Genomic DNA, 14808 nt, shown 5'->3' on the forward strand with positions numbered 1-14808 from the left:
CAACAACAACAGCAGCACCTACAACGGTTGCAACAACAACAAAAGCACCTACTACTGTTGCAACAACAACTGCAGCACCTACAACTGTTGCAACAACAACAGCAGCCCCTACTACTATTGCAACAACAACAGCAGCCCCTACTACTATTGCAAAAACAACTGCAGCCCCTACTACTGTTGCAACAACAACTGCAGCCCCTACTACTATTGCAACAACAACAGCAGCACCTACAACTGTTGCAACAACAACAGCAGCCCCTACTACTGTTGCAACAACAACTGCAGCCCCTACTACTGTTGCAACAACAACTGCAGCCCCTACTACTATTGCAACAACAACAGCAGCACCTACAACTGTTGCAACAACAACAGCAGCCCCTACTACTATTGCAACAACAACAGCAGCCCCTACTACTATTGCAAAAACAACTGCAGCCCCTACTACTGTTGCAACAACAACTGCAGCCCCTACTATTATTGCAACAACAACAGCAGCATCTACAACTACTGCTGCTCTGACAACAGTGCAACCTACGACTACTGTTGCAACAACAACAGTAGCACCTACAACTACTGCTGCACCAACGACAGCAGCTCCTACAACTGTTGCAACAATGACAGCAGCAACTACAACTACTGCTGCTCCGACAACGGTGCAACCTACGACTACAGCAGCACCTACAACTGCAGCCCCTACTACTATTGCAACACCAACAGCAGCATCTACAACTACTGCTGCACCTACAACTGCAGCCCCTACTACTATTGCAACAACAACAGCAGCATCTGCAACTACTGCTGCACCTACAACTGCAGCCCCTACTACTGTTGCAACAACAACAGCAGCACCTACAACTACTGCTGCTCTGACAACAGTAAAACCTACAACTACTGTTGCAACAACAACAGCAGCACCTACAACAGCACCTACAACTGCAGCCCCTACAACTACTGCACCAACGACAGCAGCCCCTACAACTGTTGCACCTACGACAGCAGCACCTGCTACTGTTGCAACAACAACAGCAGCCCCTACAACTACTGCACCAACGACAGCAGCCCCTACAACTGTTGCACCTACGACAGCAGCACTTACTACTGTTGAAACAACTACAACAACAGCACCTACAACTACTGTTGCTCTGACAACAGTGCAACCTACGACTACTGCTTCACCTACAACTGCAGCCCCTACTACTGTTGCAACAACAACAGCAGCCACTACTACTGTTGCAACAACAACAGCAGCACCTACAACTACTGCTGCACCTTCGACAGCAGCACCTACTACTGTTGCAACAACAACAGCAGCACCTACAACTACAGCAGCACCTACAACTGTTGCAACAACAACAGCAGCCCCTACTACTGTTGCAACAACAACTGCAGCCCCTACTACTATTGCAACAACAACAGCAGCACCAACAACTGTTGTAACAACAACAGTAGCCCCTACTCCTATTGCAACAACAACTGCAGCCCCTACTACTGTTGCAACAACAACAGCAGCATCTACAACTACTGCTGCTCCGACAACGGTGCAACCTACGACTACTGCTTCACCTACAACTGCAGCCCCTACTACTGTTGCAACAACAACAGCAGCACCTACAACTGTTGCAACAACAACAGCAGCCCCTACAACTACTGCTTCACCAACGACAGCAGCCCCTACTACTGTTGCAACAACATCATTAGCACCTACAACTGTTGCAACAACAACAGCAGCACCTACAACTACTGCTGCACCTACGACAGCAGCACCTGCTACTGTTGCAACAACAACAGCAGCAGCACCTACAACTACTGCTGCACCAACGACAGCAGACCCTACTACTGTTGCAACCACAACAGCAGCACCTACAACTACTGCTGTACCTACAACTGCAGCCCCTACTACTGTTGCAACAACAACAGCAGCAACTACAACGACTGCTGCTCCGACAACGGTGCCACCTACAACTACTGCTTCACCAACAACTGCAGCCCCTACTACAGTTGCAACCACAACAGCAGCACCTACAACTACTGCCGCACCTACAACTGCAGCCCCTACTACTGTTGCAACAACAACAGCAGCACCTACAACTACTGCTGTACCTACAACTGCAGCCCCTACTACGGTTTCAACAACAACAGCAGCAACTACAACTACTGCTGCTCCGACAACGGTGCAACCTACAACTACTGCTTCACCTACAACTGCAGCCCTTACTACTGTTGCAACAACAACAGCAGCACCTACAACTACTGCTGCACCTACGACAGCAGCACCTACTACTGTTGCAACAACTACAACAACAGCACCTACAACTACTGCTGCTCTGACAACAGTGCAACCTACGACTACTGTTTCAACAACAACAGTAGCACCTACAACTACTGCTGCACCAACGACAGCAGCTCCTACTACAGTTGCAACCACAACTGCAGCACCTACAACTACTGCCGCACCTACAACTGCAGCCCCTACTACTGTTGCAACAACAACAGCAGCACCTACAACTGTTGCAACAACAACAGCAGCACCTACAACTACTGCTGTACCTACAACTGCAGCCCCTACTACTGTTGCAACAACAACAGCAGCAACTACAACTACTGCTACTCCGACAACGGTGCCACCTACAACTACTGCTTCACCTACAACTGCAGCCCCTACTACTGTTGCAACAACAACAGCAGCACCTACAACTACTGCTGCACCAACGACAGCAGCCCCTACTACTGTTGCAACAACAACAGCAGCACCTACAACTACTGCTGCACCTACGACAGCAGCACCTACTACTGTTGCAACAACTACAACAACAGCACCTACAACTACTGCTGCTCTGACAACAGTGCAACCTACGACTACTGTTGCAACAACAACAGTATCACCTACAACTACTGCTGCACCAACGACAGCAGCTCCTACAACTGTTGCAACAACAACAGCAGCACCTACAACTATTGCTGCTCTGACAACAGTGCAACCTACAACTACTGCTGCACCAACGACAGCAGCTCCTACAACTGTTGCAACAACAACAGCAGCACCTACAACTACTGCTGCTCTGACAACAGTGCAACCTACGACTACTGCTTCACCTACAACTGCAGCCCCTACTACTGTTGCAACAACAACAGCAGCACCTACCATTGTTGCAACAACAACAGCAGCCACTACTACTGTTGCAACAACAACAGTAGCACCTATAACTACTGCTGCACCTTCGACAGCAGCACCTACTACTGTTGCAACAACAACAGCAGCACCTACAACTACAGCAGCACCTACAACTGTTGCAACAACAACAGCAGCCCCTACCACTGTTGCAACAACAACTGCAGCCCCTACTACTGTTGCAACAACAACTGCAGCCCCTACTACTATTGCAACAACAACAGCAGCACCAACAACTGTTGCAACAACAACAGTAGCCCCTACTACTATTGCAACAACAATTGCAGCCCCTACTACTGTTGCAACAACAACAGCAGCATCTACAACTACTGCTGCTCCGACAACGGTGCAACCTACGACTACTGCTTCACCTACAACTGCAGCCCCTACTACTGTTGCAACAACAACAGCAGCACCTACAACTGTTGCAACAACAACAGCAGCACCTACAACTACTGATGCACCAACGACAGCAGCCCCTACTACTGTTGCAACAACAACAGCAGCACCTACAACTACTGCTGCACCTACGACAGCAGTACCTCCTACTGTTGCAACAACAACAGCACCAGCACCTACAACTACTGCTGCACCAACGGCAGCAGCCCCTACTACTGTTGCAACAACAACAGCAGCACCTACAACTACTGCTACTCCGACAACGATGCAACCTACAACTACTGCTTCACCTACAACTGCTGCTGCACCAACGACAGCAGCTCCTACAACTGTTGCAACAACAACAGCAGCACCTACAACTACTGCTGCACCAACGACAGCAGCCCCTACTACTGTTGCAACAACAACAGCAGCACCTACAACTACTGCTGCAACAAAAACAACAGGAGCACTTAAAACTGCAGCCCCTACTAATGTTGAAACAACGATAGCAGCACCTACTACTGTAGCAACAACTGCAACAACAGCACCTACAACTACTGTTGCAACAACAACAACAACAACAACAGCAGCACCTACAACTGCAGCCCCTACTAATGTTGCAACAACAACAGCAGCACCTACAACTACTGCTGCACCTACGACAGCAGCACCTACTACTGTTGCAACAACTACAACAACAGCAACTACAACTACTGCTGCTCTGACAACAGTGCAACCTACGACTACTGTTGCAACAACAACAGTAGCACCTACAAATACTGCTGCATCAACGACAGCAGCTCCTACAACTGTTGCAACAATAACAGCAGCACCTACAACTACTGCTTCACCTACAACTGCAGCCCCTACTACTGTTGCAACAACAATAGCAGCACCTACTGCTGTTGCAATAATAACAGCAGCCACTACTACTGTTGCAACAAAAACAGCAGCACCTAAAACTACTGCTGCACCTTCGACAGCAGCACCTACTACTGTTGCAACAACATCAGTAGCACCTACAACTACTGCTGCACCTACAACTACTGCTGCTCCGACAACGGTGCAACCTACGACTACTGCTTCACCTACAACTGCAGCCCCTACTACTGTTGAAACAACAACAGCAGCACCTACAATTGTTGCAACAACAACAGCAGCACCTACAACTACTGCTGCACCAACGACAGCAGCCCCTACTACCGTTGCAAAAACAACAGTAGCACCTACAATCTCAGCCCCTACTACTATTGCAACAACAACAGCAGCATCTACAACTGTTGCAACAACAACAGCAGCCCCTACTACTGTTGCAACAACAACTGCAGCCCCTACTACTGTTGCAACAACAACAGCAGCACCTACGACTAATGCTTTACCTACGACAGCAGCCCCTACTACTGTTGCAACAACAACTGCAGCCCCTACTACTGTTGCAACAACAACTGCAGCCCCAACTACTGTTGCAACAACAACAGCAGCACCTACAACTACAGCAGCACCTACAACCTCAGCCCCTACTACTATTGCAACAACAACAGCAGCACTTACAACTGTTGCAACAACAACAGCAGCCCCTACTAGTGTTGCAACAACAACTGCAGCCCCTACTACTGTTGCAACAACAACTCCAGCCCCTACCACTATTGCAACAACAACAGCAGCACCTACAACTACAGCAGCACCTACAACTGTTGCAACAACAACAGCAGCCCCTACTACTGTTGCAACAACAACAGCAGCCCCTACTACTGTTGCAACAACAACTGCAGCACCTACTACTGTTGCAACAACAACAGCAGCACCTACAACTACTGCTGCACCTACAACTGCAGCCCCTACTACCGTTGCAACAACAACAGCAGCACCTACAACTACTGCTGCACCAACGACAGCAGCACCTACTACTGTTGCAACAACTACAACAACAGCACCTACAACTACTGTTGCAACAACAACAACAACAACAACAGCAGCACCTACAACTGAAGCACCTACTACTGTTGCAACAACAACAGCAGCACCTACAACTACAGCAGCACCTACAACTGCAGCCCCTACTACTGTTGCAACAACATCAGTAGCCCCTACTACTGTTGCAACAACAACTGCAGCCCCTACTACTGTTGCAACAACAACAGCAGCACCTACAACTACTGCTGCTCTGACAACAGTGCAACCTACAACTACTGTTGCACCTACAACTGCAGCCCCTACAACTGTTGCAACAACAACAGCAGCATCTACAACTACGGCTGCTCTTACAACTGCATCCCCTCCAACTACAGCAGCACCTACAACTGCAGCCCCTACTACTATTGCAACACCAACAGCAGCATCTACAACTACAGCAGCACCTACAACTGAAGCACCTACTACTGTTGCAACAATTACAACAACAGCACCTACAACTACTGTTGCAACAACTACAACAACAGCACCTACAACTACTGTTGCACCTACAACTACTGCTGCACCTACAACTGCAGCCCCTACTACTGTTGCAACAACTACAACAACAGCACCGACAACTACTGCTGCACCAACGACAGCAGCTCCTACTCCTGCTGCTTCTACGACAGCAGCACCTACAACTACTGCTGCTTTTACAACTGCTGCCGCTACTACTGTTGCAACAACAACAGCAGCACCTACAACTACAGCAGCACCTACAACTGTGGCAACAACAACAGCAGCCCCTACTAATGTTGCGACAACAACTGCAGCACCTACTACTGCTGCAACAACAACAGCAGCACTTACAACTACTGCTGCACCAACGACAGCAGCAACTACTACTGTTGCAACAACTACAACAACTGTTGCAACAACAACAACAACAACAGCAGCACCTACAACTGAAGCACCTACTGCTGTTGCAACAACTACAACAACAGCACCTACAACTACTGTTGCAACAACAACAACAGCACCTACAACTACTGCTGCACCTACAACTGCAGCCCCTACTACTGTTGCAACAACTGCAACAACAGCACCTACAACTACTGCTGCTCCGACAACGGTGCAACCTACGACTACTGCTTCACCTACAACTGCAGCATCTACAACTGTTGCTACAACAACAGCAGCACCTACAACTAATGCTGCACCTACGACAGCAGCCCCTACTACTGTCGCAACAACAACTGCAGCCCCTACTACTGTTGCAACAACAACAGCAGCACATACAACTACTAATGCACCTATGATTACTGCTTCACCTACAACTGCAGCCCCTACTACTGTTGCAACAACAACAACAACAACAGCACCTACTACTGTTGCAACAACAACAGCAGCACCTACAACTACTAGTGCACCTACAACTGCAGCCCCTACTACTGTTGCAACAACAACATCAGCACCTACAACTACTGTTGCAACACCAACAGCAGCACCTACAGCTACTGTTGCAACAACAACAGCAGCAACTACAACTACTGCTGCACCTACAACTGCAGCCCCTACGACTGTTGCAACAACAACAGCAACACCTGCAACTACTGCTGCACCTACAACTGCAGCCCCTACTACTGTTGCAACAACAGTATCAGCACCTAGCACTACTGCTGCACCTACAACTGCAGCCCCTACTACTGTTGCAACAACAAGAACAGCACCTACTACTGTTGCAACAACAACAGCAGCACCTGCAACTACTGCTGCTCTTACAACAGCAGCACCTACTACTGTTGCAACAACTACAACAACAGCACCTACAACTACTGCTTCACCTACAACTGCAGCCCCTACTACTGTTGCTACAACAACTACAGCCCCTACTACTGTTGCAACAACAACAGCAACACCTACAACTACAGCAGCACCTACAACTGCAGCCCCTACTACTGTTGCAACAACAACAACAACAACAGCAACACCTACAACTACAGCAGCACCTACAACTACAGCCCCTACTACTGTTGCAACAACAACAGCAACACCTACAACTACTTCTGCACCTACGACGGCAGCACCTACAACTGTTGCACCTACGACAGCAGCACCTACAACTACTGATACACCGACAACTGCAGCCCCCACTACTGTTGCAACAACAACAACAGCACCTACTACTGTTGCAACAACAACAGCAGCACCTACAACTACTGATACACCTACAACTGCAGCCCCTACTACTGTTGCAACAACTACAACAACAGCACCTACAACTACTGCTGCTCTGACAACAGTGCAACCTACGACTACTGCTTCACCGACAACTTCTGCTGCACCAACGACAGCAGCCCCTACTACCGTTGCAAAAACAACAGCAGCACCTACAACTACAGCAGCACCTACAATCTCAGCCCCTACTACTATTGCAACAACAACAGCAGCATCTACAACTGTTGCAACAACAACAGCAGCCCCTACTACTGTTGCAACAACAACTGCAGCCCCTACTACTGTTGCAACAACAACAGCAGCACCTACGACTAATGCTTTACCTACGACAGCAGCCCCTACTACTGTTGCAACAACAACAGCAGCCCCTACTACTGTTGCAACAACAACTGCAGCCCCAACTACTGTTGCAACAACAACAGCAGCACCTACAACTACAGCAGCACCTACAACCTCAGCCCCTACTACTATTGCAACAACAACAGCAGCACTTACAACTGTTGCAACAACAACAGCAGCCCCTACTACTGTTGCAACAACAACTGCAGCCCCTACTACTGTTGCAACAACAACTCCAGCCCCTACCACTATTGCAACAACAACAGCAGCACCTACAACTACAGCAGCACCTACAACTGTTGCAACAACAACAGCAGCCCCTACTACTGTTGCAACAACAACAGCAGCCCCTACTACTGTTGCAACAACAACTGCAGCACCTACTACTGTTGCAACAACAACAGCAGCACCTACAACTACTGCTGCACCTACAACTGCAGCCCCTACTACCGTTGCAACAACAACAGCAGCACCTACAACTACTGCTGCACCAACGACAGCAGCACCTACTACTGTTGCAACAACTACAACAACAGCACCTACAACTACTGTTGCAACAACAACAACAACAGCAGCACCTACAACTGAAGCACCTACTACTGTTGCAACAACAACAGCAGCACCTACAACTACAGCAGCACCTACAACTGCAGCCCCTACTACTGTTGCAACAACATCAGTAGCCCCTACTACTGTTGCAACAATAACTGCAGCCCCTACCACTGTTGCAACAACAACAGCAGCACCTACAACTACTGCTGCTCTGACAACAATGCAACCTACAACTACTGTTGCACCTACAACTGCAGCCCCTACAACTGTTGCAACAACAACAGCAGCATCTACAACTACGGCTGCTCTTACAACTGCATCCCCTCCAACTACAGCAGCACCTACAACTGCAGCCCCTACTACTATTGCAACACCAACAGCAGCATCTACAACTACAGCAGCACCTACAACTGAAGCACCTACTACTGTTGCAACAATTACAACAACAGCACCTACAACTACTGTTGCAACAACTACAACAACAGCACCTACAACTACTGCTGCACCTACAACTACTGCTGCACCTACAACTGAAGCCCCTACTACTTTTGCAACAACTACAACAACAGCACCGACAACTACTGCTGCACCAACGACAGCAGCTCCTACTCCTGCTGCTTCTACGACAGCAGCACCTACAACTACTGCTGCTTTTACAACTGCTGCCGCTACTACTGTTGCAACAACAACAGCAGCACCTACAACTACAGCAGCACCTACAACTGTGGCAACAACAACAGCAGCCCCTACTACTGTTGCGACAACAACTGCAGCACCTACTACTGCTGCAACAACAACAGCAGCACCTACAACTACTGCTGCACCAACGACAGCAGCACCTACTACTGTTGCAACAACTACAACAACAGCACCTACAACTACTGTTGCAACAACAACAACAACAACAGCAGCACCTACAACTGAAGCACCTACTACTGTTGCAACAACTACAACAACAGCACCTACAACTACTGTTGCAACAACTACAACAACAGCACCTACAACTACTGTTGCAACAACAACAACAGCACCTACAACTACTGCTGCACCTACAACTGCAGCCCCTACTACTGTTGCAACAACTGCAACAACAGCACCTACAACTACTGCTGCTCCGACAACGGTGCAACCTACGACTACTGCTTCACCTACAACTGCAGCATCTACAACTGTTGCAACAACAACAGCAGCACCTACAACTACTACTGCACATACAACTGCAGCCCCTACTACTGTTGCAACAACAACTGCAGCCCCTACTACTGTTACAACAACAACAGCAGCACCTACAACTACTGCTGCTCTGACAACAGTGCAACCTACGACTACTGCTTCACCTACAACTGCAGCACATACAACTGTTGCAACAACAACAGCAGCACCTACAACTACTACTGCACATACAACTGCAGCCCCTACTACTGTTGCAATAACAACAGCAGCAACTACAACTACTGCTGCACCTACAACTGCAGCCCCTACGACTGTTGCAACAACAACAGCAACACCTGCAACTACTGCTGCACCTACAACTGTTGCAACAACAACAGCAGCACCTACAACTACTGCTGCTCTGACAACAGTGCAACCTACGACTACTGCTTCACCTACAACTGCAGCCCCTACTACTGTTGCAACAACAACAGCAGCACCTATCATTGTTGCAACAACAACAGCAGCCACTACTACTGTTGTAACAACAACAGTAGCACCTATAACTACTGCTGCACCTTCGACAGCAGCACCTACTACTGTTGAAACAACAACAGCAGCACCTACAACTACAGCAGCACCAACAACTGTTGCAACAACAACAGCAGCCCCTACCACTGTTGCAACAACAACTGCAGCCCCCACTACTGTTGCAACAACAACTGCAGCCCCTACTACTATTGCAACAACAACAGCAGCACCAACAACTGTTGCAACAACAACAGTAGCCCCTACTACTATTGCAACAACAACAGCAGCACCTACAACTGTTGCAACAACAACAGCAGCACCTACAACTAATGCTGCACCTACCACAGCAGTACCTCCTACTGTTGCAACAACAACAGCACCAGCACCTACAACTACTGCTGCACCAACGGCAGCAGCCCCTACTACTGTTGCAACAACAACAGCAGCACCTACAACTACTGCTGCTCCGACAACGATGCAACCTACAACTACTGCTTCACCTACAACTACTGCTTCACCTACAACTGCTGATGCACCAACGACAGCAGCTCCTACAACTGTTGCAACAACAACAACAGCACCTACAACTACTGCTGCTCCGACAACGGTGCAACATACGACTACTGCTTCACCTACAACTGCAGCCCCTGCTATTGTTGCAACCACAACAGCAGCACCTACAACTACTGCTGCACCTACGACAGCAGCACCTACTACTACTGCTGCTCCGACAACGGTGCAACCTACGACTACTGTTGCAACCACAACAGCAGCACCTACAACTACTGCTTCACCTACAACAACAGCCCCTACTACTGTTGCAACAACAACAACAGCAGCACCTACAACTGCAGCCCCTACTACTGTTGCAACAACAACAGCAGCAGCTACAACTACTGCTGCTCAAACAACGGTGCAACGTACAACTACTGCTTCACCTACAACTACTGCTTCACCTACAACTGCAGCCACTACTACTGTTGCAACAACAACAGCAGCACCTACAACTACTGTTGCAACAACAATAGCAGCACCTATTACTGTTGCAACAACAACAGCAGCACCTACAACTACAACTGCTCAGACAACGGTTTCACCTACAACTACTGCTGCACCTACGACAGCAGCATCTACAATTGTTGCAACAACAGCAGCCCCTACTAATGTTGCAACAACAGCAGCACCTACAACTACTGCTGCTCCGACAACGGTGCCACCTACAACTATTGCTGCACCGACGGCAGCAGCCACTACTACTGTTGCAACAACAACAGCAGCACCTACAACTACTGTTGCAACAACAATAGCAGCACCTATTACTGTTTCAACAACAACAGCAGCACCTACAACTACAACTGCTCAGACAACGGTTTCACCTACAACTACTGCTGCACCTACGACAGCAGCATCTACAACTGTTGCAACAACAGCAGCTCCTACTAATGTTGCAACAACAAAAGCAACACCTACAACTACTGCTACACCTACAACTGCAGCCCCTACTACTGTTGCAACAACGACAGCAGCACCTACAACTACTGCTGCACCTACGACAGCAGCACCTACTACTGTTGCAACAACGACAGCAGCATCTACTACTGTAGCAACAACAGCAGCACCTACAACTACAGTTTCAAAGACGACAGTGCCACCTACAACAACAGCTGCTCCTACAACTGTAGCCCCTACTACGGTTGCAACAACATCAGCAGCACCTACAACGGTTGTAACAACAACAGCAGTACCTACAACTACTGCTGCACCTACAACTGAAGCCCCTACTACTGTTGCAACAACAACAGCAGCACCTACAACTGTTGGAACAACAACAGCAGCACCTACAACTACTGCTGCACCTACAACTGCAGCCCCTACTAATGTTGCAACAACAACAGCAGCACCTACAACGGTTGCAACAACAACAAAAGCACCTACTACTGTTGCAACAACAACAGCAGCACCTACAACTACAGCAGCACCTACAACTGTTGCAACAACAACAGCAGCCCCTACTACTGTTGCAACAACAACTGCAGCCCCTACTACTGTTGCAACAACAACTGCAGCCCCTACTACTATTGCAACAACAACAGCAGCACCTACAACTGTTGCAACAACAACAGCAGCCCCTACTACTATTGCAACAACAACAGCAGCCCCTACTACTATTGCAAAAACAACTGCAGCCCCTACTACTGTTGCAACAACAACTGCAGCCCCTACTATTATTGCAACAACAACAGCAGCATCTACAACTACTGCTGCTCTGACAACAGTGCAACCTACGACTACTGTTGCAACAACAACAGTAGCACCTACAACTACTGCTGCACCAACGACAGCAGCTCCTACAACTGTTGCAACAATGACAGCAGCAACTACAACTACTGCTGCTCCGACAACGGTGCAACCTACGACTACAGCAGCACCTACAACTGCAGCCCCTACTACTATTGCAACACCAACAGCAGCATCTACAACTACTGCTGCACCTACAACTGCAGCCCCTACTACTATTGCAACAACAACAGCAGCATCTGCAACTACTGCTGCACCTACAACTGCAGCCCCTACTACTGTTGCAACAACAACAGCAGCACCTACAACTACTGCTGCTCTGACAACAGTAAAACCTACAACTACTGTTGCAACAACAACAGCAGCACCTACAACAGCACCTACAACTGCAGCCCCTACAACTACTGCACCAACGACAGCAGCCCCTACAACTGTTGCACCTACGACAGCAGCACCTGCTACTGTTGCAACAACAACAGCAGCCCCTACAACTACTGCACCAACGACAGCAGCCCCTACAACTGTTGCACCTACGACAGCAGCACTTACTACTGTTGCAACAACTACAACAACAGCACCTACAACTACTGTTGCTCTGACAACAGTGCAACCTACGACTACTGCTTCACCTACAACTGCAGCCCCTACTACTGTTGCAACAACAACAGCAGCCACTACTACTGTTGCAACAACAACAGCAGCACCTACAACTACTGCTGCACCTTCGACAGCAGCACCTACTACTGTTGCAACAACAACAGCAGCACCTACAACTACAGCAGCACCTACAACTGTTGCAACAACAACAGCAGCCCCTACTACTGTTGCAACAACAACTGCAGCCCCTACTACTGTTGCAACAACAACTGCAGCCCCTACTACTATTGCAACAACAACAGCAGCACCAACAACTGTTGTAACAACAACAGTAGCCCCTACTCCTATTGCAACAACAACTGCAGCCCCTACTACTGTTGCAACAACAACAGCAGCAGCACCTACAACTACTGCTGCACCAACGACAGCAGACCCTACTACTGTTGCAACCACAACAGCAGCACCTACAACTACTGCTGTACCTACAACTGCAGCCCCTACTACTGTTGCAACAACAACAGCAGCAACTACAACGACTGCTGCTCCGACAACGGTGCCACCTACAACTACTGCTTCACCAACAACGGCAGCCCCTACTACAGTTGCAACCACAACAGCAGCACCTACAACTACTGCCGCACCTACAACTGCAGCCCCTACTACTGTTGCAACAACAACAGCAGCACCTACAACTACTGCTGTACCTACAACTGCAGCCCCTACTACGGTTGCAACAACAACAGCAGCAACTACAACTACTGCTGCTCCGACAACGGTGCAACCTACAACTACTGCTTCACCTACAACTGCAGCCCTTACTACTGTTGCAACAACAACAGCAGCACCTACAACTACTGCTGCACCTACGACAGCAGCACCTACTACTGTTGCAACAACTACAACAACAGCACCTACAACTACTGCTGCTCTGACAACAGTGCAACCTACGACTACTGTTTCAACAACAACAGTAGCACCTACAACTACTGCTGCACCAACGACAGCAGCTCCTACTACAGTTGCAACCACAACTGCAGCACCTACAACTACTGCCGCACCTACAACTACAGCCCCTACTACTGTTGCAACAACAACAGCAGCACCTACAACTGTTGCAACAACAACAGCAGCACCTACAACTACTGCTGTACCTACAACTGCAGCCCCTACTACTGTTGCAACAACAACAGCAGCAACTACAACTACTGCTACTCCGACAACGGTGCCACCTACAACTACTGCTTCACCTACAACTGCAGCCCCTACTACTGTTGCAACAACAACAGCAGCACCTACAACTACTGCTGCACCTACGACAGCAGCACCTACTACTGTTGCAACAACTACAACAACAGCACCTACAACTACTGCTGCTCTGACAACAGTGCAACCTACGACTACTGTTGCAACAACAACAGTATCACCTACAACTACTGCTGCACCAACGACAGCAGCTCCTACAACTGTTGCAACAACAACAGCAGCACCTACAACTATTGCTGCTCTGACAACAGTGCAACCTACAACTACTGCTGCACCAACGACAGCAGCTCCTACAACTGTTGCAACAACAACAGCAGCACCTACAACTACTGCTGCTCTGACAACAGTGCAACCTACGACTACTGCTTCACCTACAACTGCAGCCCCTACTACTG

The sequence above is a fragment of the Notothenia rossii genome (assembly GCF_949606895.1).
Source record: "Notothenia rossii genome assembly, chromosome: 3".
NCBI lineage: Eukaryota > Metazoa > Chordata > Actinopteri > Perciformes > Nototheniidae > Notothenia > Notothenia rossii.